Source organism: Equus quagga, chromosome 3, assembly GCF_021613505.1.
Source record: "Equus quagga isolate Etosha38 chromosome 3, UCLA_HA_Equagga_1.0, whole genome shotgun sequence".
In the NCBI taxonomy this organism is placed as follows: domain Eukaryota; kingdom Metazoa; phylum Chordata; class Mammalia; order Perissodactyla; family Equidae; genus Equus; species Equus quagga.
This window is the reverse complement of record NC_060269.1, coordinates 87,794,036-87,810,967: the sequence shown is the minus strand read 5'-3', so window position 1 is coordinate 87,810,967 and position 16,932 is coordinate 87,794,036. Positions and strand designations below refer to the sequence as shown.

At 38.0% G+C, this 16,932-nt stretch overlaps 1 protein-coding gene across 4 annotated transcripts in view; it reads left to right on the top strand.

Annotated features, from left to right (window-relative positions):
- ARHGAP24 (Rho GTPase activating protein 24) overlaps positions 1-16,932 on the top strand; it is a 463,746-nt gene that overhangs the window by 298,399 nt on the left and 148,415 nt on the right. Inside the window, exon 1 of one of the 4 annotated variants that reach the window (XM_046656916.1) lies at positions 8,572-8,736. The exons of the other annotated variants lie outside the window; for them this stretch is intronic. The gene's annotated coding sequence lies outside the window, so the exon portion shown is untranslated. Of the gene's footprint in view, positions 1-8,571; positions 8,737-16,932 lie in introns of those variants that run through there. 4 annotated transcript variants of the gene reach the window in all.

Below are 16,932 nucleotides of genomic sequence, written 5' to 3'. Positions count from 1 at the left end.
AACATGGAAACAATGACTGTTCTCTTCTGTCATTAGTTTTAAAGAATTTTTTTTATATTTAATGAATGAAGACTTCAAAGGATCCACACACAGAATTTATCAAATAAAAATTACAATGGGTTCTTTGGATGACATTGATGTTTTGGTAAACAGAATATATAAGTCATCATTTAGAATTTATCATCATGTATAAATGAAACATGAGATCAGCGTCAACTTGTGTCATCATAAATGTTTTATTGGGATAAATGTTTGTCCTTGTTCTAGGAATAAAAATAAGCATGGTTGGGGCTGGCCCTGTGGCCAAGTGGTTAAGTTCGAGCGCTCCGCTGCAGGCGGCCCAGTGTTTCGTTGGTTCAAATCCTGGGCGCGGACATGGCACTGCTCATCAAACCACGCTGAGGCAGCGTCCCACATGCCACAACTAGAAGGACCCACAACGAAGAATATACAACTATGTACCCGGGGGCTTTGGGGAGAAAAAGGAAAAATAAAATCTTTAAAAAAATAAATAAATAGAAATAAGCATGGTTAAAAATTTACACAAATAACTTGGACTAACAGAACACAGAAAATTGGTATATGGGTTAGAGTATTCAACACAACTTATAATAAATAAATGTAAATGTGCTTTTTCACTCACCTCCACCCCAAAAAGAGATGCTTTAAACCTAGTTTATGGCAATTTTTGCCACCTAAAAACAAAGTTCCCAATTAGAATAGATTTTTTGACCCAGTGATCCTTTTTCTAGAAATTTGTTCTAAGAGAAGACTTTGAAAAAAGAAATCTCCAGAAAAACAAAAATGTTCTTTGTAGTATAATAGTATAATTTTACCAGAAAAAATGGAAATCATCAAAATTTGTGCCCAAAAATAGAGGAATGTATAAATAAGCTATATCATATTAATTCAAAAGAGTATTATGCAGGCATTGAAAATAACAAATATAATAATAATTTTATTTATATATTTTACAGTTTACAAGGTATCTTTTTAATAATATCTCATTTGGTGATGGTGGAGACAAGGAAAAAATGCTTATGAAATGTTCAAAGTGAAATAGTAAATCAAAAATTTGTATACAAACTATGAATAAGCACATAAAACTCTACACGTGGATAAAGATTGGAATACATATATATGTGCATATATGTAGATAGATAGATATACACATACACTGCACAGGTGAGGGGGTGTAGATACTTTCTTTAATATTAAGGTATTTAAACTTAAACAAAAACTTGATATTAAATGCCTAAATTTTAAACAGGAGACATAGTGTGATTATTCCCTTTGAATAAACTGAAAAATAGGCTTTTCATGATAGAATAGAATCCATAAAACAGATCTTTTACTAGTATTTCTATATGAATGCATAAATTGTGTTTTCAATTGTTTTTTTAATCAACCAAGATGAAACTTAATACATGATATTAGCTCATCCCATAAAAATAAAATTTAAGTGTATTTAAACTTTATTCAGCTTCCAAAAATAACTCTGGAATTCTAACATTAGCTCAATTAAAGAGTAGGAATAATGCAAACACATACATTTGCTAATTACAGCCCAAATGAAGATATAACATAAGTAAAAGTATTTACTGTATTCATTAAGAGAGTTTATTGGAGATTGTTGTTTTGTAAATATCAAACTTACCTATATTTGAGCTTCTAGCTCAATAATATCTGAAGAGCACAGTGTGCTCCCAATTTCATTTGTGTTGACTTTCTGTTTAAAGAGCAAAACCCATCCCCTTGAAATATAGCCATGTTCATCTAATGAACCTTTTTCTCTATCTCAGCATGTCAGAAAAATTTATTTCAATTTAAAAAGGAAAACATGAGGCTGGCCGTGTGGCATAGTGGTTAAGTTGTGCACCTTCTGCTTCAGTGGCCCAGGTTCACAGGTTCAGATCCCGGGTGTGGACCTACACCACTTGTCAGCCACACTGTGGCGGCGACCCACATATAAAGTAGAGGAAGGTTGACACAGATGTTAGCTCAGGGCTAGTCTTCCTCAGCAAAAAAATAAAATAAAATAAAAATAAAAAAGGAAAACATATGGCTATGACTTAACTCTTGAAAGGTAAAGTGCTCAATTTATGTGGATTTGGTCTTGCTGTTTCTCCAGTTCCTCAAATGTTATTTTAGCAAACAAACAAATAAAACATTAGTAGGTGAGTGAATTTTAGGCTGCATCTAAATATTCTTGACTGACTTCAAGACTTTTTGTGCTCAACACTTCTGTTCTCAAGAAATATATACATTGAGGACCCAAGTGTGCCGTTTAATTACCAGGCTGCTATTTGTTCATTTTCTTGAAATTCCTGAGTTCTCTGTCACCTGGCTCCTGGTTAGGTCAGAAAGATATATGGAACATCCACAAGGGCAGGTAAGGCCCAAGTCACGTCAGCAATGCAGTCTCTCCCCTAGGCACCCGCTCACCTCCAAAGACATTTGTGTTGCCATTACTGAAGAGATCTCTCTGAAATATGTGTTAGAGCAAGATCACTTTTTAGAAGACAGTAGATTTTCTTGGTCATGTGTATACTGTTAGTTCATAATTCCCCTTTTAGAAATATGTAGTGACTCCCAAACTATGATTAGGTATTCATGAATGCATGTCATGCTATTTCTATTTGCACCATATCCATTCTCTCTATATTTGAGTTTACACTCACACACACACCTGTCACTTCCCCAATCTCCCTTTTTTCTATTCTAAAAATCAGTGAAACTATTCTGTATTTTTCTTATGTTGTAATACTGCAGCATCTAGAATTTCTTATGTGTACTCATGAATTTTTATTTATTAAATTTTTTTGTTTTTTGAGGAAAGTTAGCCCTGAGCTAACATCTGCTGCAAATCCTCCTCTTTTTTCTGAGGAAGACTGGCCCTGAGCTAACATCCGTGCCCATCTTCCTCTACTTTATACGTGGGACACCTACCACAGCATGGCTCGTCAAGCGGTGCTATGTCCATACCTGCTATCCGAACGGGTGAACCCCGGGCCCCCAAAGTGGAACATGCACACTTAACCGCTGCACCACCGGGCCGGCCCCACTCATGAATATTTTTAATGCAGACGGTAAGAATAATGACAGTTACAGGTCTAAAGGCTGAATTTTTCCACTTTCAGAGATTATAAACTTGGTGAATTGTCTTTGTCAAGAAATATATTTTCAAAAAGGATTCCCACATATCATGAACTAGAATTACTGGTTTCCTTTTTTCTTCCTTTCTTTCCATGTTTTTTTCTTTCTTTCTTCCTTCCTTCCTTCCTTTTTTTATACTACATGGTAATAATAGTCATTGCAGAACATTTGGAAAATGGAAAAAGATCAAGAAGAAAATAAAATTGCTATAATCTCACTATCTAGAGATAATAGTTATTAACATTATAATGCATATTTTTCTATACTATTAAATATGTATTACAAAATTTAGATAACATTGCACACACTATTTTATAATATGCTTTACTCAGTAAATGTACGATAAAGTATCTTAAAAATCCTAACATAGTGCTCTAAATTTCAATCATTATTGTGCTATGGCACACGGATGTATCTTAGTTTAAGATACATTAAAGGGCATAGACACTGATACTTTGAAGGTTTTACCCTCAAGGATCCCCTTGGTAGAAAACAGGAGCACCGATGTTCCTGTGTGTCGCCAGCCTCTGAGAGGAGCCCTTACCCGAGTCCTCCGGTGGAACAGCAGCTGAGGCTGTAATCCTCCGGCTCGGGCTGCCAGGGGGCTGAGAGCCCTTCCTGCAGACCGCCTGACCATAATGTCCCGTCATGCTGTGAGGGAGTGACAAGTACACTGCAAGACTGCAAGACTATTTTCACAGAAATTTCAAATATCTCCAATGATCTTGATTGTATATTTTAAAAGAACTTTAAGTGCTCAGAAATACCTTCCCTGCGTTCACAAAGGGATAATCTTCAGAATTTTTTTCCTTTTATTCATACTTCTAAGTATTTCTTTTACTAAAACCACTCAAATATATTTAGGAGAGCATTCAGTAAAACCAGGACAGTTGGTCTTCACATCATAGAGTAGAAAAGACATTAATAGATACATCTTTTTGCGTCCAGAAAGAAAATCACCATCCAGTAAAACAGAGAATAATGTTTAAAAATACAGTAAGTTATGACTGCTCAGGAAGTGTTCAATTTCAAGATTTTAACGATATGTAGGCTGACTTGACATACGTATCTTTAGGCATCCACACAAAATAGTTGAAATCCTGAAAGTTTACACGTTTCAGATTACTCTAAATTTTCCCCCAAATGACCTTCAACGTTTTAACAGTATTTGCTCCTCGTGGCTAATAGGTTTCATCGTGTGGGGTTGTTTCTAAGGCCTAAGAAAAGGAGTCAAATTGAAGGGAAGAGCCGGGAAAACTGTGTTCGAAAAATATTTTTTCTCATTAGATTACAAACTAGAAACAAGTCCATCTTACTCATCCATGAACCCAGTTCCACCCTATGTGGGAAGAGTCTGAGACTTTGAAGCCGGATCTCCTTGCTATCCGTGTGAAGTTGAACACCTCCACCGGGACACGTCAGGAAGACGGCATCACTGGCGAGGTAGCAAGATCCAAATAGAAAACTAAAACATCTTATTGACTTTCTTCACCCATTGCAAATACTGACCCATGCCTCCAAATGCTTTCTTCTTCACACGTTTAAACTTTAATACAAATTTCTTTTCAGTACATGATTCTGAAATCAGGATCTCAAAATCCAAGAGAAGAAATGAAGGCTCTGAGACAGAAAGGGAAGAGGCAATGTGCTCGTCTTTTCTTCCTTTGTGGAATTACTCTCAGGCAAACACTAGCTGAGTGTTTGCAAAACAAAATACCTTAATGAGACAGTATAATCGCTTGAAGGAAGTGCCCACAATTATGTTTTCATTTTTATTATTTCTGAAATGAGAGACAATTGAAAGCTTTGCCAGTGGATTTTTGTTTTGTTGAAAGATTACAGCAATAGTGTCGAATTTTTTTTTTTAATAATTCTGACTGTGGTGGTTTTTTCATCCTTTCTTTGGAAATAAAATGGGCTTGGGAATGAGAGCTTTTTCACTTTACCATATGTTATATATGTCATTATACACTTCACACTAGATTAACTCTTTTTTTCACTTCATCTTTAGTTAAATATGATACCACCAGAAGAAGTGAGTTGTACTGAGCGTCAAAATGCATATTCTAAGCAAAAGTCACAATGAAATGAACACCAAATAGCTGAGGACCCTTGCCTTCTTTAATGTGGGCTGATTGGCTGTTTAGGATGTTGTTAGTGTTTTGGGTTTTTTTATTCAGAATTTGACTTGAAAAGTTGAGATTAAAGTACCTGCCTTTATTCTTTTTCTTCATCGTTTATTGTGACTTGTTACTAATTTAGTTGGTGGCCCAGTTATAGTTCTCTCTTTAATAGAAATGTCGGAAACAAACTGATTGTATCTGCAAAATTGTCAAACTGATAGTCGTCTTTCTGAGGCTGGATTTGGGGAGGCTAGGAAGGCTGGTTTTATGCAGGGATTTTGGATAGTGCACTTTGCAGATGGAAGTGCTAGAAGCAGGGGCAAGGTAGAAGCCTCCAATGGCATTCTCAGGAAAGATTGCAAAAATATGGCAAAGCGAGAGTGCAGGCAGGAACAATTTAGCCTACATGGTGGATTTGGTATGCATTGACCTGCCAGCTTGCAGATACAATTTCAGGGTTCCTTTCAGCTGGCAATGCCACTTAGAAAGGGGAGAGCAGAAACATGTACCTTGTAGGCCTGCCGTTCAGGCTGTGCCTCTAGCTTTTCCAGTAACACTGGTAGAAAGAACCTGGCATTTTATTAACATCCTTAGACTCAGCAGACTGAAAATTATGACTCTGCAGCTATACTCTAAACTACAGTTAAAAAAAAATGTCTCTCTGCTACATTTAAGGGGAAAAGATTCCCTTGCTGTCTCGTGGGCATTCCTAAGGATCTGATAATTTAAGGAAATTAAAAAAAAAACAATGCATTGCGTGTATGTTGAAAAACAGAGTGATATCTACTATAGAGGAAGACCTCTGAACTTGTGTCTTCAATCTGAAGATAAGAAGGACCAAATTTACCAAAGAATTATTGGGGCTGGCCCTGTGGCTTAATGGTTAAGTTAGGTGTGCTCTGCTTCAGTGGCCTGGTTTCATGGGTTCAGATCCCAGGCATGGACCTACATTCATCAGCCATGCTGTGGCAGTAACCCACATACAAAGTAGAGGAAGACTGGCACAGCTTTTGGCTCAGGGTGAATCTTCCTCAAGCAAAAAGAGGAAGACTGGTGGCATATGTTAGCTCAGGATGAATCCTCCTCAACAACAACAAAAAAGAATTATTGGCATGTATTAAGAAAAATTGGGGTTTTTTTTCCTGTATCTTGCAACAACTTCATTGTTAGAGAATCAAAACGTGTTTTTCTAAAAATTTCTATGCTCTTTAATAAAAGTTAACTTGTCTAGTAAATACTTTCAAGGAGGTTTCTTGGTAACTTGGCAAAGAATTCCAAGAAATTCTAAAGAATTTTGCCTTCCCTATCCCCATTATTTAAAAAAACAAACTTAATTTTCTTTCTCTTTCTGAGAAAGTTATAGGTTAACAAATTTTCTCCAAATATGGGACTCTAGGCCATGCAGACCTTGTTTGTAATTGGAGCCCCACCACTCACCAGTAACAGTGCACAGGCTAATTATTTTCATCTATGAAATTGGAATAATAACAACTACATCGTAGGATCACTATGAGGATTGAGGTAATATTCATGAAGCTCCCAGCCTTCTACATCTCGTAAGACAGGTGCTCACATTGTCGGTTCCTTTCTTGTTCCCTGCTGGTCTCCCTTTTCTGGTCCCCCCATTCCAACAACCTAATCTCTAAATAATGCATACGTAATTGTAGGAACATTAGCTTGAAAGCCCAGATGCATTTGTTACTGAATTAACTCAGCAGTAAACTTGGCATTCTGTTCCCAACCTTTCCCCGTCATTAATCCAGATGGGCAACCCCCTCAAACACAGGAGTACGCGAGGACACCAGGCGAACCGTGAAACCAGCCACGCACGTGAGCATTTTCTATCAGGGTTTCAGCTGGTCTGGTTCTGCCTCAAAGACCACACAGAGCTCATGTTGCTCATAATTAACTGACTCTGGCCATGTGGTGGCTGCCATCAAGATCAGCCATAAGGAGGACAGTAGTTCAATAAAATCCTGAACTCTATTTATAGCCTATTGAAACAAACACTTTGCTGTGAAGCCCAAGGAGTCCTTGAGAACACAGAAAGTAATTCACTTGTCCCAGGACTAACTCGGGCAATCAAAGGGAGGAAAATGCAGTGAGTACATTTTTCCTAGCACTCTATAATTCACAAAGTATTTTCTCCTACACGTTGTCCCATTTCAGCCTCACACCAAACCAGGAGGTAGATGAGCTGACACTAGTAGTAACAAATCCCCATTTTATAGATTACAAAACTGATGCCTAGGAGGTTAGATAAATTGCTCAAATTACACAGCTGGTGAACCGTGGTGGTTGGAGGAGGGGAGAGGAAAGTAACTCAAGAGCAAGAATAATTTCCTGATAAAGCTGTTGACCTAAACTTCAGTAAATCATTGTTTACTTATAAGAAAAATTACATGACTAAGAGAAATGTTTTGTAATGTACTTGCAAGCTTAAACGTTGTTCCCTCCCCATTTCTGTTGGGAAAACCAAAATATGAGAAATAAAAACCTAGAAAGACTCTACCAGGAAATATTTATAAACGTGTTTGGATCTGTCTATAGCACATACTTGCACACGATTATATTTTAGTCGAGAAGCGCCTTCTTGAAACCCTTCCAAATTAAAATGTGCCTAAGCCAAGATTAATCTGGAAAAAGATAGTAGGAGTTTTTATGAGAAATTTTAATTGATTCTGCCAGTCATCTCTGAAATAAATACATCTTTACTATCTTTTTAGTATGGGGGGGTTTGCATAATTCCAGTATGGACATAAAAAGCAAGACTTCATTCATATAATTAGTTTATGAACCAGAAATGATTCTACTCTTAAAAGAATTATTTTATTTTGATTTTGGCAAATACTTGAATTTTTTAAGACCTTCCTTTAAGCCTCGTTACCTGGAAAGGGTATGCAAAAACTTTTTGGCTTGAGAAGGATGTCTGGGCAATTAGAACAGCTACGCTGAAGTCTGTGTGTGTGAGAGCGAGAGAGAGAAAGAGAGAGAGAGAAAATTATTGCTTAAAGAGTGACCCTGGATTAGCAAATTGGCTCGGTGCCATTTGGAGATTCTCAGATTTACTGCTTCTCTAACTGTTCTCGAAGCTCTGATTTATGGAGATCAGAATCTCTTGAAAGGCAAGGTGTCTGGAGTTTAGGGTCTTTCCTTGCCGGTCCCTCCTCTCCCACACACTCTTTTTGCCTGTGTTCACCTTGTGGCGACCTTGCAGGACTCAGCGTTTTTACCTGAGCTCATTAGCTGGGGAGCCCACTAGCACGCAGAGAGGGCAGTGGTTTCCATTCCTGGGTGATGGAGTCATGGGAGAAACTGCAGCGAACCAACAGAGAGACTAGGACCCGAGCTGGCTCGAGGGCTTTAAGCGGCTCAGGGCAGAGCAGCTGCTCTGTCTCCCAGCCTGCAAGTGCAGCCTGCGTTTGTCACTGACCACTGAAGTGTGTGTTTGTGCAAGGTGAGAACTGGGTGTTTTTTCGTTAATTTGGAGACAAATTGCCAGGTATTGCTGTTGATTGTGTTGCTAATTTTGGGATATTTATGTCACCACAATTCCAGGATGTAAATGGTGTGTGGTTTTATTTATACTCTTGTTTTCTGTCACGATCCATTCAGCTAGCCACGGTGTCCAAATTGTGGCAACAGATTGGACCTAGTGCTGTTCTTTCGCTGAAGTGGGATCAGTTTAGCGCCGTTTGCTTGGATTCTTTCATTAATTGCTGCTGCCAACTGATAAAGCTGTTCATATACACGATTCCAGTGCCTATTTGAAAGCGTATGAAAACTGCTTCAGATGGAAATCTGAATTGCTCCTTTTTGGAGTGCTTGCTGGGGTGTGTTCTTGGCTTCACCCATATTTTAGTGGTTGAAACTTTGGAGAGAGCAGAGTGCCTTAGGGTCTGACCTGGTGATGAAAGTAACATGGGAGTTTTCTGTTAGTGTTTGTCAAAATGAAAACTTCTGCTTGGTCATGGGGGGGGGGGGGGTGTGTGTGTGTGTGTGTGTGTGTGTGTATTTGTAAAAACTGATTGAGAACCAAAAGAAAACCAAATAATACTTTGCTATCTTTTTATATACTTATAATTGATTCGATCAGCTTATAAAGCTTTTGTTATCAACATATTTGAATTTTGGAACTTCGTATTTTGTGTACACAAGGACAATACAGCCACAGTGTGCACTTGCGAAGTTATGTGGGGACATGGAGCTTGTACTCACTGTGAGTACAATAGGAATCCAAAATGTGCTCTTGGCTAAATGGACAGGCCTTAATCCTGCACCAGTTCTGTATGTTAGCTACTTAACTGAATCCATACAAAATATACAGAAGATATATTGTATTATTGTATCTAAATAAATATACGAGAGATTTGTATTCATGAAACACGTGATCTAGAAAAGGGAAAGGTATGGGAATTTGGCATTGTATAAATAGATTAAGAGGGAGTTGGAAAAGCTATCAAATTTTAAATGGAGGAAAAAGATGATACATTAAAATGAGGAATAATTATGATGGAGTACTCAAAAGTACTTCAACTGCTCAAAAGTTCATGTCTAATGAAAGAATAGTGGCATATTTAAGGAAATTCAGAGTCAGCAGAAATGAAGCCAAGAGCAAAAATTCTTAATAAAACATGTTCTCAACCTGTGAAATGTCCGTATCTGCCTTAATTAAGTTGAATTCTGTTGCTGAGATTGATAAAAGTGGAATTTAAAAAAAATGTATATTTTAAAATTTTATTTAAAATTGGTCTCAATCTGGGTAGACTTTGAAAACTAATAAAGTAACATAAGTTATGTTAAAATGCAATGAACATTAAAATTATAAAGTACTTAACAAATAGCATGCAATATCAAAATCATTTGTCCCACTTCTGAACGATGTTAGTTTGGAGACAGTCAAATACTATAAACTGGAATGTCACCTGTTGCTATATACACATGGACTGCTAAGTTCCTTGGATACTCTTCATGGTTTCTTGCTTTCAGACTGTGTTAGAACATGTGGAATAGGAGCAAACACCTGACTCTAACATTGTCCTGCTTTCTGTGTGAGTTAAGAACAGCAGTAGTTTCATTTGACAGGTTTTGAACTTGAGATGTACAAAAAATTGATTGTTGGCCTTTCCATTTTGGAACCTGTACTACCTTGGCTTTTCTGCTGCTATGATCTAAAATTTGGCTCCTTCTTTAAAAGGGTATAAAATGACTTTGTCACCATATTCTCTTATCACTGTTTTATGAACTTGAGTGTTCGCATCTCCATGATCAGTGCAGTCCAACATGTGCCATTGCAGTGTCCATCTGGACCCGTGGTCCCCTTCCTTACAAAAAGACTAGAAACTTAGTCATCTATTTGATGAAGCAGAATTAGTGTAAACAGCAAGAAAAGCCTTGAATAGTGTCTGTGTTTATTCTTTAGATAACTAGCTTAGGGCGACATGCGAAGAGATTTAAAAAGGTTTAGAGATTATAGGTACCGACCTCAAAGCACATGCCAATCTGTTCAAACACATTTACTTCTGTGCATTTAAGCTCTCCTGGTTAAAGGAAAAGATTAGCCTTTATTTATGTATTTGATAAGTATCTCTAATTTTTTAAAAAGCTTACACTTCTTAACACATTATGTTCTCGTGCCCTCTCTTCCTTCTTCCAGCTTTATTCTTTACTCGAGACTTTAAATTTACTAAATCCTTAATTTACTGAACCTTCTTTCTTTAAACCTACACTCAACCTCTTCACCTTGGGCAAGAAAGCAATTAGGATTTATCTCCTGGGACTAGAGAAAGACCCACCTTCTGGGAGATTAAGAGATGACTGGGTGGTTAGTGGGAAAGAATGGGAGAAATGGCAACCAGGCAGGTAATGACCGGGTCTGTCATGCTGAGCATTTCTGCTATTCGTGCTTTCTTATCTAACTAGTCTGTAACTAGGCTTGGAAACATTTATCAACAATTGTTTACACATACCAACATAGTTACACTTTCACAAAGACTGTTGTTAAATTGAGATTAAATATGATTTGTAGTATGTGGGGTTGGCTTAAAGCTAGACAGTAGTTTTTATGTCTTTTTACCTTAGTATTAAGGTAATTAAGTTCTATTCTGCCTAACTCCTCCCAAAGTGGTATAGACTCAGATGAAGTAATGAGCACTCACACAACTTTTACTATTACCTCCAGATTCTTTAGAGTAGGCCTAAGTTGTTTGAGGACAAAAAACACGGAAGGCAGAGTGTGTGATATGACTGTTCCTTGGGTTGATTCCCTCTGAGGCCACAAAGTGTCCCAACAGTCGCTGAGCTCCTTAGTGGATCACCAGCTGTGAGAACTTGGCAGCTGGAGTAGGAACAGGTGGCAGCAGCCATTCTCCGTTGGAGACAGAGACTAAAAACATTTTCTACAAGTCTGTTCAAGATGTCTGCCTCATTTGTCTTGAAGCCAGTGCGTCTTCTAAGAAGATGGAATGGGTAGTGTCTGGTGCCAGAAGACGGGCCCAGGCTGTGACTGCCTGTTGTCCTTGGACACCGCAGGAAGCTCCTATGGAAGTAGCTTATCTCAAATACACATTTTTACAACCAATAAAATTCCTGTTTTTTAAACCTTTAAATTATTTGCACTAGGGTAGGCTTCAAACCTGATCCCAGGGTCTACCCAGGTTCCCTCTAATAGCCACCCCCCACCACATACAACAAATAATTGTTCAAAAATAGTAATAACCAATTAAACTCTTTACATTTTAAGAGCCAAAAAATTCTCACCAATATGTAGTTCAAGCAATCACTTCAAGACAATGTAATTACAACTTCCAAATATTTGTAGTGGCCAAGAAACCATCAAAAAGAAATTATTGCAAAGTTTCCTTTTACAGGCATGTTAGATCTTAAGGGAATTTTTAAGAATTCTGCTCCAATGTATCAAAATCCATTAAAAGAGACTTTTATATGCTGTCTTCTGATAGAATATTTTTAAGATCAAAACGCTTTGAATATTTTGATGATAAAGTATAATATAACCTGGAGACCGTCCCTTCTCTGACTCCTATTCTCTTGTAGAATGGGGTTTCGCTCCACTGAGAGCTCCTATCAGAACACGCCAATGTGATAATGGGGATTCTTTTGTAACTATAAAGGAGTATGTTTTTCTTTACAAGTTTATGTAAGAACTATGTTTTTAAATGTAGGTTTTGTTATTATTCAGGTATAGTGAGACCAACAGATCAGGAGACGACTGCCATTGAAAAGACAGTGTGCTATTCACAGTTCCCAAGAAAAGGGGGCATGCCACGTCACGGGGGCCACATGGGGAGGCACTGGGGTAGGTCAGGAGGCAAAGGGAGAGGGGAAAATGTGGGCAAGAGCCTTTATTGTAGTTTACATGGAAAGGAGAAGGTGAAGCAGGATAAGCGGGTTTAGGATTGGCTGGTTTGAATAATTTCAGCAAGCTCTGGGGCATAGGTGCTGTTTCTAGTTGTCTGGTGCCTGGCCCTGAGGTGTTTAGGGCAGATGGTTAGTGGTCCCGAGTGTGAGAGCCTCATGAGAGCCAGATAAAGGACCTGGTGAGGTGTGGGCTCTGGATTGGCTTATTTGCCCATGAAAGGTACACTACCGGGTGAGTCTTCAGTTTCTCTAGGAATTGGCTAGCCCTGGGAGGGGCAGTCTCTCCAGGGTCAGCAAGGTCCCAGATGTCAAAGCATCAGAAATACAAAAAATAAAAAGGCATAATTAATACAAACCAGCACACCCAAACGAGAATAGACTACTTAGTATCATTTTGCCAAGTGTGGGGTTCACCTGGTTAGTCCATTTTTGACAACAATCTCTTGACACCAAATATACCCCATCAATTCAGGTACCTCTACTAGTAAACTCCAGAAATGTTTTTGTTTCACTGGTTTTTGTTTTTTAAATTTAATACTTTAAAACAACAAAAGGGTTGAAAATAACTGAATCCTCTTTACTGAATAATTAGGTCCATTTTACTTGTCCTACACAGCTATGTGTTATTTGATTTAGAGTCTAACAATAAATGCTTCTATATTAGGGTTCTGGTAAAACTCTTAATTAAGCTAGGATTATTAAGGGAATTATCTCTTTGCGCATTCACCCTTCACCTTTGGTTGAAATCTTCTGGCACACAATCATATAGAAAAAATAAATGATTAAGTCAACCAAACTCATTGACAGAATTTTCTTCAGATTCCCTAAGAGGCTTTTACCCTGTTTCAGTTCTGGTTTTCATAATAAATAAATTCAGAAAAGAAGAGTAAAATATGTTGATTATTTTGCTCAAACAAAAGCTGGATCTCCTGTTGCTTAAAAATATCCATAACCAGCTGTGCCCTTATAAACAAACATACAATGTGTCGAGGGACATGCATAAATTGAGTAGCAATTTAGTTTCAGCTGAACTGGCAAAACTGTCATTCATAATATCCTACTCCTAGAGTCAGCAGCAATGTACAGAGGGATCAAAGAACTATTAATAGTTGAATAAGATGATTAATTTATCAAATTAGAATAGATCAACATGTGCTGAAAATAGCCAGTAATCAAGGAAGGGGAAACCACAGAAATACGGCATTTTGCCCTTGCATTATTTCTCCCTTTCATTTTAAAACATTTAGGAAAGGAGAAAGCATACATATGGTGTCTCAATGGAAAGTTTCTCCATTCCAGTTTCTGGAATTTCCCACAAGAATTTAGCCTGTAACAAATATGAAACAGTGGGGCAAGGACGGGTGAGTTGATGATAGGTATTGGTACAACTAGATAGCTGTGTGGGGGAGGGGGATAAAAAGGCTTATCCCTTACAGCAAAATAAATTCTAGAGGAGTCAAAGATTTACGTGTAAAATATGAAACTGTATGCATGCTAAAAGAAGGCTCTGGTGTGCGAACTAACACAGAATAGCTGCTGTCCCTACCATGTCACCCAGCAGCCACGAGCAGAGGGAGAAATGGTGTCCTGCTCCTGGAGAGGTGCCTGCTTGGTGATGATCATGGCAGTTACCATAGCAGAAGGGAGGTGTCGAAAGTGGTGCTTCCTCTGTCTCACCTGCCCCAGCATCCTTTATGTCTTTGAGAAGCCCCTACTCCTGAGATGAAGGAAAGCAAAGAAGGTATAAATATAAACCCCTATTTTTTTTTTAATTCCAAAGTTGATGCTTTGTGTTTTATCTTGGGGCCAGATAAGTGTGCGGAAAAAATTGTAGACTGATTTCTTGCTCTTAACTCTCCTGATTCCTAGATCTGACACTTGATTGAGGCCTCAAGTGGCGTCCCTCTCTCTGGTGTCTGCAGGTTTCTGATCTATGATTTCCATTGGTGTGACAAGGGAATGAGACACTGTCAGCTGTGTGCTGGCCCTTCCGAATTGTTATCAGACAAGACTGAAGCGATTCCAAAAGCTTTCAAGGGTTGTGTACTGGGTGGGGAACAGGAGAGCTTCAGTTGGAAAGGTTTTTTGTTAGGGTCTGTGGATTCTTTCTTCTTTTTCACTTCCTATTCCTCTAGTTAATTTCTTTATCCTGGAATTCCTCCCCCACCGTGACCTCCTGTACCACCTCACACCATCCTCTGACCTGGATAAAAGAAACACTTGTGTCATTCACGCTAGGTTTCTCAGACTGGCAGGCTATTTGGAGCAATGTGCAGTGTTCCTAGCAACAGATTAAGGCAAGTCCACAGCACTTCAAAAGCCTGCAGGCATTGAAAAATCACAGAGGACTACTAGTTATATTTGGAACTTCTGCTTTGTGGATTTGTATTAAGTAAGAAACCCAGAAAAGTTTTAAGTGTCTTTTGGTGTATTTTTAATAGAAACTTGGAAGTTATAACCAGCTTTCTGGCACAGTCATGATGTATTTAGTCAAGGTGCCGCGAATGAAGGCCAAGTCTGTCTATGCTAAAATGTAAAAGTAGGGCGTATAAAGTGCACTGGCACTCACAGGAAGGTGATCTTAATTATCAGGGATATTTTAGATTTGTTAAGAACACAGTCACTAGGGTCAGCTAGACCTGTTTTGGAATCTATGAACAAGTTGACTATGGGGAAGTTACTTAACCTTTTAAGCCTCAGATTTTACATCTGTAATACACTATTAGCATAAATCACATATTTTGCGTTAAAATGATAAAATATTTATGTAGACTTTTCTATAGTAGAAGAAATAATCAAAAAGCTGATTAGTATAGATTGTGAATGGAGATGTTTCTGCAAACAGGATCGCCACAATTTTGCAGAGGAGTGAGTTTTCCCTAGATCAGACAAAAGGATAAAGTTGGGGAAGGTGATTAGAGAGAATAAAGAAAAGTATAGTGAGAGATAAAACAGGGTAAATCTGACAATTACGGAAGGGAGATCAGATTATCATGTATGCAACCTCCCTCCATGGGGCCTAACACAATGTCTTACTCATAGCAGGTGCTTATTTATGTTTGAAGAGTCAATGCATAAGAGGAAGAATGAGATAGTAACAGTAATGGTGGAGGGAACTGGAAGGTTGTATAAAAGAATAGTTAAAAGCACCTCTAAGATGTCCTATCTGAAGTATACTATTTGTGTCTATAATACTCAAAAAAAAAGAAAGAGACAACAAACCAAAAAGAATAGATTCTTAATCATAGTCCATAAAGTGGAAGAGTGAGAAATCAGTGCTCTTTGAACACGCAAAGGAATGACACACCTGTCAAATCAGAGAGAAAGAGACTGTGAAGTCAGCTTGGTTTCTGGTAGAAGTCAAAAGGTGAACCCAGAGCTCAAACTGGAAAGACCATTAATCTTAAACAAATGTCAAAATAGGATGAGGGCCTCAACATAGAAGCTTTGGCATTTGGTGAAGGGCAAAGATTTATCATCTCTTGCTTTGCTTTATTTAGTTTCCCAAGGCCTTGCCCATTAAATGCCAATAACTCCATTTATTGTGAAAACTTGAACACTCCTATGCTTTTGGAAACACCCCTCGAGGGAGTGGTACCACTCCTAGTTGGGAACCATAGAGTGTATCAGAAATAAGGTGAACTGTGTGCCAAAGTGCAATGGCCAAGCTTTAGAAGCAAGAACTTCATACCTTTGACTTTCGTGGATCTTGGAAGTATGATTTCTATGCTTTTAGAGTGAAAGCAAAGATCTGTAATACCTTTTAAGTAATTTGTCACTTTGCTGAGGAATGTATTTGAGTCATGTTTGGTGTGAGGCTGGTTTGTAGGGACCGATCATTTAGCTAGTGAGTGAGATTAGCTTGCTCGTTCTCGCCCAGACCCTCACATATAAATCCATGTTGGTTGTTTTTTCTACTTTTGTTCATTGTAAACTCACATAATGTGGTTTTCAAAAAAACACTTTGTTTCCCTGTAGAAAAATGGCTCTGAAAAGAAAAGCTATTTGTAGGTCTCCTAAGGAAGTGCAAAGGATATGAAGAGGTAGAATTCAAGGGAGATTCATAGGCAAGAATAGTTTTGAATACGTTATAGAATTCAAATTTGGCGGTATTGGCAATCTATGTCAAAATGAGTCCATGAAATGTGTTACAAAACAACAGCAGCAACAACAACAAAAGTGATTCGTAAAATTATTTTGTGCCTTATAATTTATTTTGTCTATGTTTATAGAATTATTATATTAAGGAACCACTCCAAGTTTTTACTTCTATCTC